The 14,274-nt window shown below is 44.1% G+C and overlaps 1 protein-coding gene across 1 annotated transcript in view; it reads left to right on the top strand.

The window, feature by feature from the left end:
• Positions 1-13,472, top strand: part of LOC135899188 (uncharacterized) — a 122,491-nt gene extending 109,019 nt beyond the window's left edge. Inside the window, exons 4-5 of the mRNA XM_070539566.1 lie at positions 9,598-9,743; positions 13,253-13,472. The gene's annotated coding sequence lies outside the window, so the exon portion shown is untranslated. The remainder of the gene's footprint in view (positions 1-9,597; positions 9,744-13,252) is intronic.
• Positions 13,473-14,274: the final 802 nt, after the last annotated feature.

Here is a 14,274-nt window from a genome sequence, read left to right as displayed (position 1 = left end):
TACACACAGCACAATGCTTTGCTGTGTGTGTTACACTTCTTTGTCTGCCGTTGAATTGTTGTGCGATCCAACTTAAAATAGAGCATTGGGCTTCTTTGGTGCAGGACCGAGGAAGTGTGAGCTATTCGACAACATGCCAGTGCCTTGCCACACACTTATGGAAGTCGGAAGGTTTGCAAACAAAGCTTTGCATTCAAATCCAACTGCTCATGTAATACAAGCGCTGATTGAAAGAACCATCACACAAAAATAATGGTGAAATCAATGGCCTGTGAAAAGTGTAATTTGTATATAGACACTGTTGACATAATAGGTGCCATACCGGTGCCATAATAGGTGCCATACCGGCCTCAAAATTGTACTGGACAGAGCAGTTTGTTTCCTATGTGAAGCTCGACCTCCCATTACATGCTGTGCAAATAACCAAGCTCAGTTTGTTTTGACGTGCTACACAACATTCAGTGTAATCTGTTTTTGATTCTAAAGAAGTGCCAAACACCACCTCTTTTTCAAGGACGTCATGGGAATATTTGGCGAGACCTTTTTCAGCCCCTCATAATGGAAGTGTGGTCAGCCAGCTTTGCTTGGATGCCTTTATAGATTTCTGCTCCTGATCATTGTGTGCTATCAAATTGCAGAAGTCTATGCAACTGGTGCAAGGCATTACGTGTTTCTTTAGTCGGATACAACTTTAGGAGGCTGCGGAATCTGCACTTTAAGGCAGGTGAACACAAGCCTGCACCAATGGGCACGCACTCGAGACTGATATCGTGCCGCCAGACAGACTAATATTGCTCATTGGAGAGGGACCATTTCTTTAGACGTGTAGGCAATCGGCTGCTGCGCTTTGGTCATCTGGGTGGGGCCTCTCCTGTCTTCTGAAGTTTTATCCGACTGTAAAGGATGCTGCTTTTCATACAACACAAAAGGACAAAGTGTACAATTATTTGGCCTATGAAATGGATACATCAGAAGTGTGCTATGCAAGGGCTTAAGATGTGTGAAATATGGTACATGCAATTATAAGACAATGTTAAAGAATATGTGGTATCGAACATGCATGTAATGGCACATTTGAATCGGGGAGTGTGGCAGTCATATGCACAGTCTATAGGTGATAGCATTATTAAGCTCCTGCTGTTTCCTTTCTTCATTGTGAATTACACACACCGTTCATCTTGTGGCTAATGAACACGCACTGTATTCTTGCACATAGAAAGAACAAACAGCATGATGACGTGTATGCTGCATTAGTGTATTTTTTATTTACATGGTCCAAGAGTGGCACAGGTTGTCTTATGTTTTTGCGTATTTTGAAGGGACACAAAGTGCATGTTATAAGTCTCCTAATATGCACAGCACAATGTTTACTGCAATAATTTTATTCATGTTCTTGAATAATAAACAAAATATTAAACTGAAAGCTCATTTATAAGGTGCCTTCTGTGGGCTCGACAGGACAGCAGTGAGGGCACCGATACTACTGTTGCGGAGCAGCCCTCTGGACCTTTGCCACACTCTAAAGAGCACGTGCCTGGCGCTCGCCTACTGCCACCAGGCGGTTGAGTGGCTCCAGCAGCAGAATGTTTTGCTGCAAAAAAGTGTATTGGAATGAATCAGCCACATACAAACCATTATTTACAAAGAAAAATGCTCGTTGCACTATTAGTACTAAGTGCCCTTAAATGTGGAAGCCTCTAGTGTAGTATGCTTAGTAAAACAATGCGTTGGGACAACATTGCTTTATTTTTCAAAACTGGGGTTTTCTTTTTCAGAGCCAATTGTCATGTTGATTAGTGTGCCAGCAGCTGAGGTGGCCCTGCACCTTCACGAGTCTCTACTGTCAGCACTACAAACCTATTTTTGTTCGCTGCAAAACAAATGCCTCACCCTACAATCCCGTCTTATACGAGCTGATTGCATCCTATGCCTACAAACATCATATTCTTGTCCCATTACGCAATTTTCTACCATCCTTGGCTGTAGTTCTCTCTCCTTGACATTCATTCTGTAATGCTTATGTAATCACCTGATATGAATTGGCAACAAGTGATCAAATACGTGCATGGCCTGCCTGCCGATTCCTTTCTTTTTTAATCTCAACTAGCATATCAGTTGCCACGGTTTACTACGCCACTGTCTTCCTGCCTTAATGCTATCTGCAACAATTTTTGTTACTTCGCTTTCTACACCGTCCTTGACATCTCAAGTTTCTTTCTTTGTTAACCTCCAGGTTTATGTCCCATATTGCATAACCGGTGGAATGCAATGATTCTAGACTTTTTTCAAGGATATCGGTAACGTGGCGATCACGATTCGGTAATGCCTTCCATGTGCTGTTCAACCCATGAAATTTTTGTATAAGTTTCCTGCTTTATATCAGTACTTGCTATTGATATTTCACTTGGATAAAGATACTCTTCCATAAATTTTCTAGCTTAATGTCACTCATGAATTTCTGTTGCCTCACCAAGTTAGTGAATGTTACCTTCATCTATTCCATATTTTCGCGCGCCCACTTGCACGTAAAAGCACGAACACTCATTGGTTCTCACTGCCTTCTTTAAACTGCTGGACATTCAGTTCGTTACTACGAAAGTGACTTAATCCGTGCGCTCTTATTATGCTAAATATGAAACAGTAGAAATATACTTATCTGCAGTTTGTCTAAGTCTCCTTCACTGTCTTGGTAGCGAGATCCATCGTCGGTACCACCTCGTCGCATCGTAGCTATATAGGATGTCTACCTTTTGCCCACACTATGTAATGTTCGTGACGCTCGCAGTCACGCAGAGTGGAGGAACTCAGCGCACTCGCAGAAGCAGCACCGGACAAGTTCTTTCTTCAGCACTTCGCCGTGAACAGTAGGTGCGCGTTGCGATCTGTAAAATCGCCGAAGCTATTGGCAGTCTTACCGGGTGCACGGGAAGATTGCCCACGGAGGAACAGAACTATCCAAGAAATAGTGGCCTTCGTCGAGCCTGATCACTACGTCGCGCACTGCAAGCTCTATGTACGGGTTTGTTTACACTGGGCCTCTCTGATGCTTAGCCGCCATGCTTGCCCGGTGAATGGATGTGATGACGCCACTACAGCGCTCCCTCATGGTATAATGCGAAGCGTACTAAATTACAAATTAGTCTAAGACGCATTCAGTGCACATCTCGTAAGCTTCAATATGCTTATAAACCACGTTAAAGTAACTAATAATATTGTACTAAATGCATTTGTTTTACAACTTGCTTCTGCATGTAATGCACTCGGTGGAACGACAAACAAGTGAAAGAAGGCACGACCATGCACCGACGGTATGATCACGTGAGCTCCAGTTTGTCGACCGCCCAGAAGGCAACGCCCAAGGAATGATAGCCAGCCAGAGTGAATCTAGACAAACCAATGAAACTGGAGGCTTGTCGAAAGATAAACTGTGTCTCGGTACCATTCGTGCTTTCATCTTGGGGTGTCGCCAGAGCTCGTGAAGATCCCGAGTTTCGCCAAACTCGACGCATCCTGCATAGCACCCCAGGCCGAGTGTGCAGACGTGTCTGCCGTGCAGATGGAAGACGTGACCGTCATCGCGACAATCACGCATATTACGTGCAAGGCAGGGGCGTAGCCAGGGGGGGGGGGGGATGCTTATGGGGTTTTAGCCACCGCCAAAATGTTTTCGTGCTTTCCATGCATCGCTGACCAAAGCAACCCCCGGCGCTGGAAATAATTCTGGATTTTGTCTAAATGTCCTTGTCACGCTCGAAAGAACATTTCACTGCGACGAACTCCGGTTGGATTTCACGGCACCGCCCATGCACCGGGAGTCACATAACGCAAGCAGCCCCATCCGAGCACAAAGTTTCAAGGGCGTTTTGATGGCGAACTGGGTGGCATCTCGCGGAGTCCGAAGAACCTACGAAGCGCATGGATGTCAATTCCGAAACTTCATGGGTATAAAGTTCTCATACATTTTTGATGTGAAAGGTGCATGGAATTTCCAAAGTTGTGCTTTAGATTTTCAGTTGCGGAACTTTGGGGGATTATTGTTTTTATAAACACTTGACGCCAAAAGTGGTATACTTTTCTAAAGTCGTACATCGGAACATACAACGAGACAAGCCAAATCAACACACTCTCTGACAAGTTGCGGGACGCAGCGTTGCCATGGTTCATTTGCGCCGTCATGTCGCACAAAAAATTATCAACATTTTTTTTTTACCTACGCCAGAGCATCCATGTGAAGACAGTAAAGCCAGCAAGGGTAACTGTGGTCTTTTTTTTTCTACGATGACTTTTATTCGCGAGGACACATTAAGCCTCCTCAATTTTTTTATGCGAAGCATATTACGAGGGCTCAACCCAGCTCCTCAGGCGCGGCGGTGACCATGAAATCACGTGACACCGTGACGTCACGACAGAGGAGAAGTGGCTTTGGCTCAACTCTTGCAAGACGGGCTGGGTGGGAATCGAACCAGGGTCTCCGGAGTGTGGGACGGAGACGCTACCACTGAGCCACGAGTACAACGCTTCAAAGCGGTACAAAAGCGCCTCTAGTGAATGCGGTGTTGCCTTAGAAACGCGCTGTTTCTAAGGCGTGCGTCTCTTGCTCAGGCGCACATTTCGTTGCCGCGCCGAACGCTGCTTTGCTCGACGCTCACCGCGTCCAATGCGGGGCGCGTAGTCGCTGCCCTGTAGCCCATTGTCTTACACCCCTTGGCGGGTCGACGGGAACGCTGTCGCGTTCCACTCTTGAAGGCGAAGAAGTAATGCATGAGTTGTTTCTTCGTCTAGCCGAACCAAATATAGCCAAGCAACAGCAGTTCACCAGGCTAAACAGTGGTTCAACAACTAAAATAAAGGCTAGTATGCTTCGCATCCTGGGCTTAACCTTACCTAAGCCACAGCCATTTTTTTGTTCTCGCTTCCCTACCCACGGGCTGCCAGAGCCAACCAGACCGAATGGGTTTTTCTCGTGTTGCCCCGACCACCGCACGGCGCACTTTGGTGAGCGTTCGGTTTTCTCTGGCCGAGTGGATTTTCGCCTGGCAGAGTTACGGACGCTTACTGGCTAGCAGACGAGAGAAAGAAACAATGGTCGCTCGCCGCCATCACTGTGGGGACTCGACGGATTGCACCGTGTTCGCTGGAGCGCAACCTCTCCGGAAAGTCTTGTCTTGCCGGTGCAGGATACCGAGCAGTATGCGTAAGGTTTGCGGTGGACCAAGCGTCTCACGTATTCGTCGATATGTACATACATGGAATTATCATGCATCGGATACACCGCACCAAATTATAATAGCTATGCCGATATTGTGATGTACCAGGTAGCCTCCAACACATGGTATTGGTGTGCCCACACTGCTTGACAGACAGTCCAGGTGGTGCCTCAGAACCCCTACAAGCGATCGAAGAAACGTGGAAGGAAGTGTTAAACGCATAGAGCCTTAAAGATCAGCGATGTCTGGTGGACCGGGCCCGGGCTGCGGCATTAGTCAACGGGTTTCTCGACTAAGAGAGCCGCCCACCTATAGGGCGAAGAAAGTACTCTTTATCGCTGTTTCTCACAATAAGCGTCCATTCCTCCTCATTCCTCCTTCGGTAGCCACATTAGGTGCCCGAAGTAGGAATCCGATTGTGGCCAAGATACTTTGCGTTTTTTTATTTCGGTGCCCCCGCCCCACAAAAGAAAAAAAGAAGGCATGTTGGGGCGCAGCGAATTGTCGCATGGTGAAAGTTCGCTTTTGTTACTTCTTTTGCGGAAAGCTATGGGCCACGGGACACTTCAGTTGCCGGATACTCTTATTATATTATTGCCATAGCAATTACATGGTCACTCCAGGCGCATTCCTGTCGTCGCCCTCACGTTCTGTATAAAGTCCAAGGGCGATAACATCGGGACCGCGCGCCGCATGCTGCATGTGCGACTTTCGACAATGGTGACTCAGTCTTGTGTGCGCAAAGGAGGGAAGTGTGAAGGAAACACACCGCCTTCAGTCGCACGCGATAGATCGGGGGCAGTGGATGGAATGGGGACGGGTTCTAGGATTCAGTGAATTTGTGATTGAGCAACATGTTTATTTGCCTTGTTTGGCGCATCATATACAGTGACATTTTCTTAGATACGTAGATTTATAGGGGACTTATACGTATATTTAGAGATCTTGTTGCGGGTTTTCGTGTATACGTGCAGTGAACTTCGTTTCCAGTGACAGTTTTTTGCCCTTTATTAAGCTGTATTTTCGCATTCATTTATATATATTATTTATTTATTTATTTAACACATACTGCTAGCCTTATATATAAGGCTGTAGCAGGGTCGGGACAGAAATACAACTGTGAAAGTGGTATCAAACATGGTTAACAGCTTCTGTTGATAACAATTCCAAATATTGTGGACAGAGAATAAAGGCAGCACAGACATTTTCCTGCAAGTCATGTAAATGTATGCAATTCGTATACACAATGGTATTAATAGCACTATAAACAAATTTAAAAGAAAGGAAACTTACCACGAAAAATTACTGACTGGCAGAGTTTTATAATGTACATTTATAATGTACGAGCATGATTCAGATGAAAGTGAGCCTACCCACCCCGCGCAGTAATGGTTCGGTTCATTATATGCGAGGCATGCGCGTAGCACAGAGGCATCTCTCATTTACAAAAATGGCATGCAGGTGTGAGGATAAATGCTCTTTAATGCTCTTATACACTGGGATGAATATGGTTGAGTTACATAATGGACTCTCCAAAAGTTGAACAGCGTGGTGCCGTGAGGTTTTCGACAGCTGAAGGTGTTTCCCAAAAAGAAATTAGTCGCCGTGTGAGTGCCGTGTAATGCTAAACGTTGCATTTCATTAGCCACTGTGAAGCGTTGGAAGAAACGGTTCAAAGAAGGATGCGAAAGTTGACTTGACGATCAAAGTCAGGGCCTCAGCCACCATGCAATGACCCCCAGCGCAATTGCAAAGGTTTATGAGCTGATTAGGCAAGAACGCAGGATAAGCATCGATGAACTGGCAGAGCGTGCTAACATCAGTCACAGTTCGGTCATCTCGGTCATCGGCTCTTGTGTGCACAATGGTTGCCCAAGATTTTGAACCACCGCCAGAAGAAGGAGAGGTTCGGCGCTGCCTTGACTCATATGATCCGGTATCACAATGAGGGTGACGACGTTTCGTCTGCAGTGGTCATCGGGCGCGAATCATGGTGCCACCATTACGAGCCTGAAACACGACGGCAATGCTTAGAGTGGAAACATTCGAATTCACGACCCCAAAAGAAAGCAAAGGCCGTCATTTCTCCCGGAAAGGTGCTGTTGACTTTTTTTTTGATCGCAAGAACAAACGGCACGGAGTGTTCAGGAATGGTGTCTTGTTGCTGAATGGAGTCAATGCCCGTTCCAACATCGTTGATGGGGTTAAAAGAAAACTGGGAAAGTTCAAGTGGGAAACGCTGCAACATCCGCCATACAGCCCAGACCTGTTGCCTGTCGACTTCCATAATATGGGGCAATCGAAAAAAAGAAAGCAGCTCAAGGGAACCATATTCATGTTGGACGATGACCTAAAGGAGTCAGTTACAGACTTTTGGAAGCATCAACCCAAGTAGTTTTATGAGACGGGAATCACGCCGCTCTTTAGTCAGAGGTACAAATGTGTAAATGATCATGGAGTTTACTTTTAAATAAAGTGCCCCGTTTGTCATATATTCGTATTTGGCTGACTTTCATTTTACTCGCCCTCGTATATTTTGCAGAACTACTGCTTTTCATATGTGCTCTCTGTTGCGACTATAATTTCGATGCCATTACAATATACGACCGGTGATAGCTGCTCCTGCGCACTACATTGAAACGAAGGACAGCGTCACTTAGATTTTTCCTTAGCCGTCACATATGTACAAAAATGTAAACAAGGTTCTTGAGTAACAAAATTTCATTAAAATATTTGTGTAGTGGCTGCACGTCTACCGATAACCTACACGTGCGCTACTGCGACACGCCCCTTTGATAAGAGCTTATATACCGCGGCGCCGAGCGTAGCCGGCGCACTTCTTCCCAGCTTATCACAGTCGGCGGCCCAGCTGTGCTGGTGCTCGCCAGTCACCTTGTAAATGGAATAAAGCAATTCCCTTGCGTACTGTCCCTGCAACCGCCTGGTTCCTGCCTGCCTGGAAGAACACCACAATTTGTCCTCAACTTCTTCGTTTCACGGCCTTTACATTTTTCATATCAGCGGCATGCACTGCTTTGCTAATTTCACACTGATGTAGTTCTAAAGTTCATGTGACATTTTCTTTAGTTATTAAATATACAACAGATATGGAAACATTGATATCAATTATTTCGGGCACAATTTACACGAGTATATTCTTTTATGAAAAAATTCAAATTTTACTTTTCTTGACAGTGCGTAGAGCTAAAAAAATTCGTTTGCAGCCCCTTTGGTAATTGCACTGCAGTTATTATTCATGTGTTGGATCCTTCCACAAATACTATAAGGAGGCGGCCGGGCTGTATGCATGCAGCATGTATGTATGCGATTCGCCGGGAGCAGTAAGAGAGGTGCACAATGATAAGTCTCTGATTATTACAGCGGATGTCGTCGAAGGCTGTAGCTTACTCAGTGCTGGAACAAGTAGCTAGCAATCCCGCCAGTACCTCGCGCTTCACACGGTCCGCATACTCTTCTTAATTTATGGCGAATGCCCACATACCCTGGAGGTTGGACGGTGTAAAATCGTTTAGCGTTGTTTTTCAGAACTACACATGGGTAATGCAAGATGTGGATAACGCAGGCTCTGTTGCTTTTAGCACTCCGATATAGCTGAACAATTTTATAGAAAGCTGCACGGACAGCTAAGTACAGAGATTGTTTAAATCAAGGTACGCTCGCTTGCTTCTAGAGATGTGACGCTGTGCATTGATTGAGAGCGAGGGAGAGAGAACGAAAGAGAGAGGTTCAAAATCTTGGTGCTCTTTCACTTACTACCTGGAGAACATTAACGAAGGATTTCAAGCACAATGCACAAAACTAATGGTGACGTAGGACTTACATTACGGTTGTCGTGGTATAAAAAAATCTTGATGCACAAAAGCAGGTCGGAACAACGGAAATAATTTAGTAGTTTTTGAGGCAATGTTCTTTGCTCGTTCAATACCGATGACACCGTTGGCTACTTGAATCGACCATACCGATGCACGGAAAAAAGAAAGCAGATTGTCGTGTTTAGAAATCTTACTCATGGAAGATGTTGCTTAGCGACATGCGGATGTAACACGCTTCCCACTGCGCTGTAACTTGTTTGGAAGAACTAAAGTGTCACTTGCACTTACACAACCTACACCGCATCGGACGTAGTGAGTGTCGATCCGCCCGATTGTTGTTTTGGCATCTGCATTGGGGGTTTGGGTCAAGTATCGCATGGTACTTTCTTTGTTTGATTCTTTTACTTTGCTGTTTTTTCTTAATTTCAACAATTCTCATGTGTTGCTGAGTTCGTCAGTGTTGCTTCATGTCTATATCCTCACCGGGCTTCGGGAGCACCCCGTAGTCAGCCTCGGTAGCTGTTCAGCAGTTAACGCTTGAGTTTCCTTCTTTGCAGTGGTACCGGCAACGTTCCCGTGGCCATGGTGCCTACCCAGAAAGGTACGATCAGTATGAAGAGCCTGAAGGCAATGCAGGCGGAATTTCAAAAGCCTTCAGCTCACTTCCTACAAATCACGGAGGTCCGCGAGTTCGGCAGAGATGGTATGCTATGTTGCTCGCTCGACCAGAACTGTGTCAAGGATCTACTAAATTGTTCAACCTTCGCTTTAAATCTGGGAATATGTTTGGTCACACTGCATCTTGCATGCTTTAGAGACATATTCCGAGTAACTGACGTCAGTTGAACCCCTGAATAGATTTCAGACATGTGTTTTTAGTGGCTGGTGTTGTCTCCGTTCACCGGTGTAGCGGGGTTATTGACAATGAGAAGACTCCAACTGAGTAAGTCGTAGTGACACTTGCTGGGACAATGCGCCCGAGAGAAATGAAGGTCTGGCCTCTATTTTATAATCTTGAAGCTCTGGTTCCACGCATTCTAACATGTGCGAAATGTTAGCGATTCAGTCACAGCATGAGGGGCTGCACGTCTGCTCCCCACGGCCATACTTGCGGTGACAACCATACTTTTAGTGATTGCTCCTACGAAAAAGAGAAATGTTGTCTGCGTGGTAGTGGTCCTCCGGCCAACTACTCCAATTGTCCTTCAAAATCTCAGTAATGTCAAATTATGACACTAATTGAAAGGAGACGTTTTCGCCGTGATGCTGTTGCTGAGGTCCAGGGAAGATCTGAGGGATTTGCTGGAGCGACAGTCCGTGAGCAAATGCATGTGCGCACAGTCAACCCTTTGCGATGTTATTGCAATCATGGTCAAAAAAGTGCTGGCAAAAGCAGTGAAACGTCTAGCATCAAGCCCGTCGGAGACCCTAGCTCAAGTGTTAACATCCCAAATGATTCAGCCTTGCAGTTTCGTAGCGAATTCCAATGTTAGCTCGCAGATTCCTTCACAACCCCTTACATCGAACGCTGAAAAGCTGATAAATCCTTTTCCTGTTATTGTTGAAAACTCTGAAAATAAAAGGCCATAAACTTCAAATCAGCAGACCGACAACGAATGCTTCTCTGGATCAACGTCAGAAAACTACCAGGATGTAGGAATTGATCCTAGGAGGCTTAAACGCACAAGATCCCCGAATACTAATTCATCGATCTCTCCCTCTATCCAAAACCAAATGTTTGTTAAAGATAGCCTTTCAAAGACACATGCTAATGTTAATTGTTCCAGCTTTGTCTCTCAATAAAAAATTCGTTAAAGACAGTCTTTTGAAGACAGCTGTTTTGAAAGAGAGTATGTTAGAGTAACGGTTCTATAAAGTAGGCACTAATTAATCATAGGTCATTCTAAGGTATTACAGTGGAACGGACATTACAGTATTTCCGCAGCTACAGATTCTCTCCTGACATTATTTTTTTGCAGGATACTTGGCTCTCAAGTGGCCAAGATTTTCACTTAAGAAATTATCGTTTACTTCAATTGGACCATCCACTGGCAGGCGGAAGACTTGCTTTTATATTTATATAAAATACGCAACAGAGCAGAAGTATCCTATATGTCTGCGGAGTGCGACACTATCGCAATGGATGCAACTGTTCCTGGTCGTTCCCCATTTTACTTTGTTAATGTAAATTTTGTCGATGGCATTCAGGACATTCGTTACCTTGATACCGTTTTGAAATCATGTTGGAAATAAATTGTGATTGCCAGAGACTTTAATTCGCATCATGTTTCTTGGTGTTTTAAAACGAATTGATCTGGAAAAAACAATTGTGGGACAGAGCAAATAATCAAAATTTTTGTTCTTGAAACACGAAAGTACTTAAAAACGCTAACGCTAATTAAAAACGCTAACCGCATGCTGGGATACCTAAAACGTAATTTCACTAAGGCACCGTCTTCCATAAAATTATTGTTATACAAGTCAATAGTCCGCTCAAAGCTTCAGTGCGCCGGAGCAGTTTGGGATCCATTTCAGAAAAACCTAATTCACTCATTAGAATTGGTACAAAATAAGTCTGCTCGTTTCGTTTTTTCTAATTATAACCGAACTGCCAGCATTTCTGCAATGAAGTTAAACCTTGATTTGCGATCCTTAGCCTGTCGCCGTAAAGGCCTTAGACTTTCACTTTTTCATAAGATATTTCATCATCCTTCACTTCGCGATGAACTTATCTCCCCTCCTCAATACATTTCATCAAGGTTAGATCACAATAACAAAGTTGGAATTTCATTATGCCAGACCATTGTCATGTCTCATTCATTCCTTCCGCGTACATCTGCTGAGTGGAATCGCCTACCCGCCTCAACCGCTACTATTGTTGACCATCAGCACTTCATGGCACTATTAGATAACATTGTATAAACAGGAGCATTTCATTGGTGTTTTTATGCGAAGCGTATTACGAGGGCTCAACCCAGCTCCTCAGGCGCGGCGGTGACCATGAAATCACGTGACACCGTGACGTCACGACAGAGGAGAAGTGGCTTTGGCTCAACTCTTGCAAGACGGGCTGGGTGGGAATCGAACCAGGGTCTCCGGAGTGTGGGACGGAGACGCTACCACTGAGCCACGAGTACAACGCTTCAAAGCGGTACAAAAGCGCCTCTAGTGAATGCGGTGTTGCCTTAGAAACGCGCTGTTTCTAAGGCGTGCGTCTCTTGCTCAGGCGCACATTTCGTTGCCGCGCCGAACGCTGCTTTGCTCGACGCTCACCGCGTCCAATGCGGGACGCGTAGTCGCTGCCCTGTAGCCCATTGTCTTACACCCCTTGGCGGGTCGACGGGAACGCTGTCGCGTTCCACTCTTGAAGGCGAAGAAGTAATGCATGAGTTGTTTCTTCGTCTAGCCGAACCAAATATAGCCAAGCAACAGCAGTTCACCAGGCTAAACAGTGGTTCAACAACTAAAATAAAGGCTAGTATGCTTCGCATCCTGGGCTTAACCTTACCTAAGCCACAGCCATTTTTGTACTAACAATTGTATCACTGTTTTTGTACTACCGCAACACTGTATTACTGCACTGCATTCACCACATTTCATTTTATTACCCAACACTCCAAGAACACTTAGATAACATTGTATAACCGAGAGCCATCTATTTCTACTATTTCTCTACTATTAACCATTTTGCTGCACTGTACTTTTTTTTCTGTATTTGATGTAACTACTCCCCTCTTTAATGCCCCTAGCCCTTAGGGCTCACGAAATAAATAAATAAATAAATAAATAAATAAATAAATAAATAAATAAATAAATAAATAAATAAATAAATAAATAAATAAATAAACACTACATGAATCGCAAAGTTTTGTGCATGAGTTCAGTACGCGTACGCATTATAAAGCCAGATATCTTGAACAGCCAAAACACGCAACACATGTAATACACTGCAAGTACAGTAAAGAATTATACATATTGCGTAAAAGTTGCGATTACCACATAAACCAGTTATGAACAACGAACAACATTTATGTTACCCATTTAGCGTATTCGGATTATCTGAAACTTAATATTTTGCCAAAATGTTGGTGTCCTCTAAAAATTTTTCAGAGCAAGAAGTGCTCTTCTCTGAAGGCCTGCAGTTGGCCTTGGGCCAAGTACCTTTTTTAGAGTGAATGATCTTCTGTCTAATATCAATAAATTTGCTTGCAGTACCCTTCTTTGTGGATCGTATTTCGTGCACTCGAGGAGAAGATGATGCGCATCTTCGTCTGGATGGCCACAAGAACACTGCGGACTAAAGAAACGTTTTGTCATGTACAAGAAGTGCATCGTAAATGCAGTACCGTACCTGTATTGCATTGCAGTACATTTAGATTAGACGGCTACTACAGCTAAATGCTCTATAATTGCTTATATACGCTAATTATGTGCGCGCTTCATTGGGTAATTTCATAAAAGGTGTCTACACATACAAGAAAAACAATAAACACATCAAGCGGAATTTTTAGCGAATCACATTTATTACCCTCCAGATGTGCATCTTTTTATTCACCAAGGTATCGACGCTGTAACATTTGAGGTACCTACAACAAAAACACTGCATTAGAGCAAAGCGTAAAACGCAAATGAAATAATAGCACCCTTATTATTCCCATCTTATTATCCTCACGTGCAGAATTTCAAGTTTCATGTTTATTGCTTCATTCATTAGTGGTACATATATGCAGTAGAAGTTATATAGAGTCAGTGTAGAAGAAAGAAGGGAAGCAATCTAACAGGAATCGAACAAACATAAGCGCACGAAATGAACACACACAATGTCCCTGGGCTCTTGCGGTCGGCTTTCAATGCAGTATCGCATAAAAACCGAGTCGTTTCATCAGACCAGTGTATACGGAATGAAAACGTTAATACAAACTTCTATTTTATGCCACGCATATGCACAATAGATACGCATATGAACAGCTGTACATTTTTAATTTCACGAGGTACGAACAGCAATGCTCCGCAGGGGTAATTACAGTATTTGCAACATACAGGGTGCCTTGTTTTTAGCTGCACCAAAGTTTTAGAAATTACCTGTGGCAGATGGCACAATTCTAATCCTTGATCTAAATTACTCGATCAGGCGGCCATTACTTCTATGAGAAATCAAAATGCTTAAATAAATCGTTAGCATAATAAGTTAATTAACTTATTAATTACTAACATTCCAGCTACTATTTCAAACT

The sequence above is a fragment of the Dermacentor albipictus genome, chromosome 5 (genome assembly GCF_038994185.2).
Source record: "Dermacentor albipictus isolate Rhodes 1998 colony chromosome 5, USDA_Dalb.pri_finalv2, whole genome shotgun sequence".
NCBI classification, from domain to species: Eukaryota; Metazoa; Arthropoda; class Arachnida; order Ixodida; family Ixodidae; genus Dermacentor; species Dermacentor albipictus.
The sequence above is the reverse complement of the archived record's forward strand: the minus strand, read 5'-3'. Positions and strand labels throughout refer to the sequence as shown.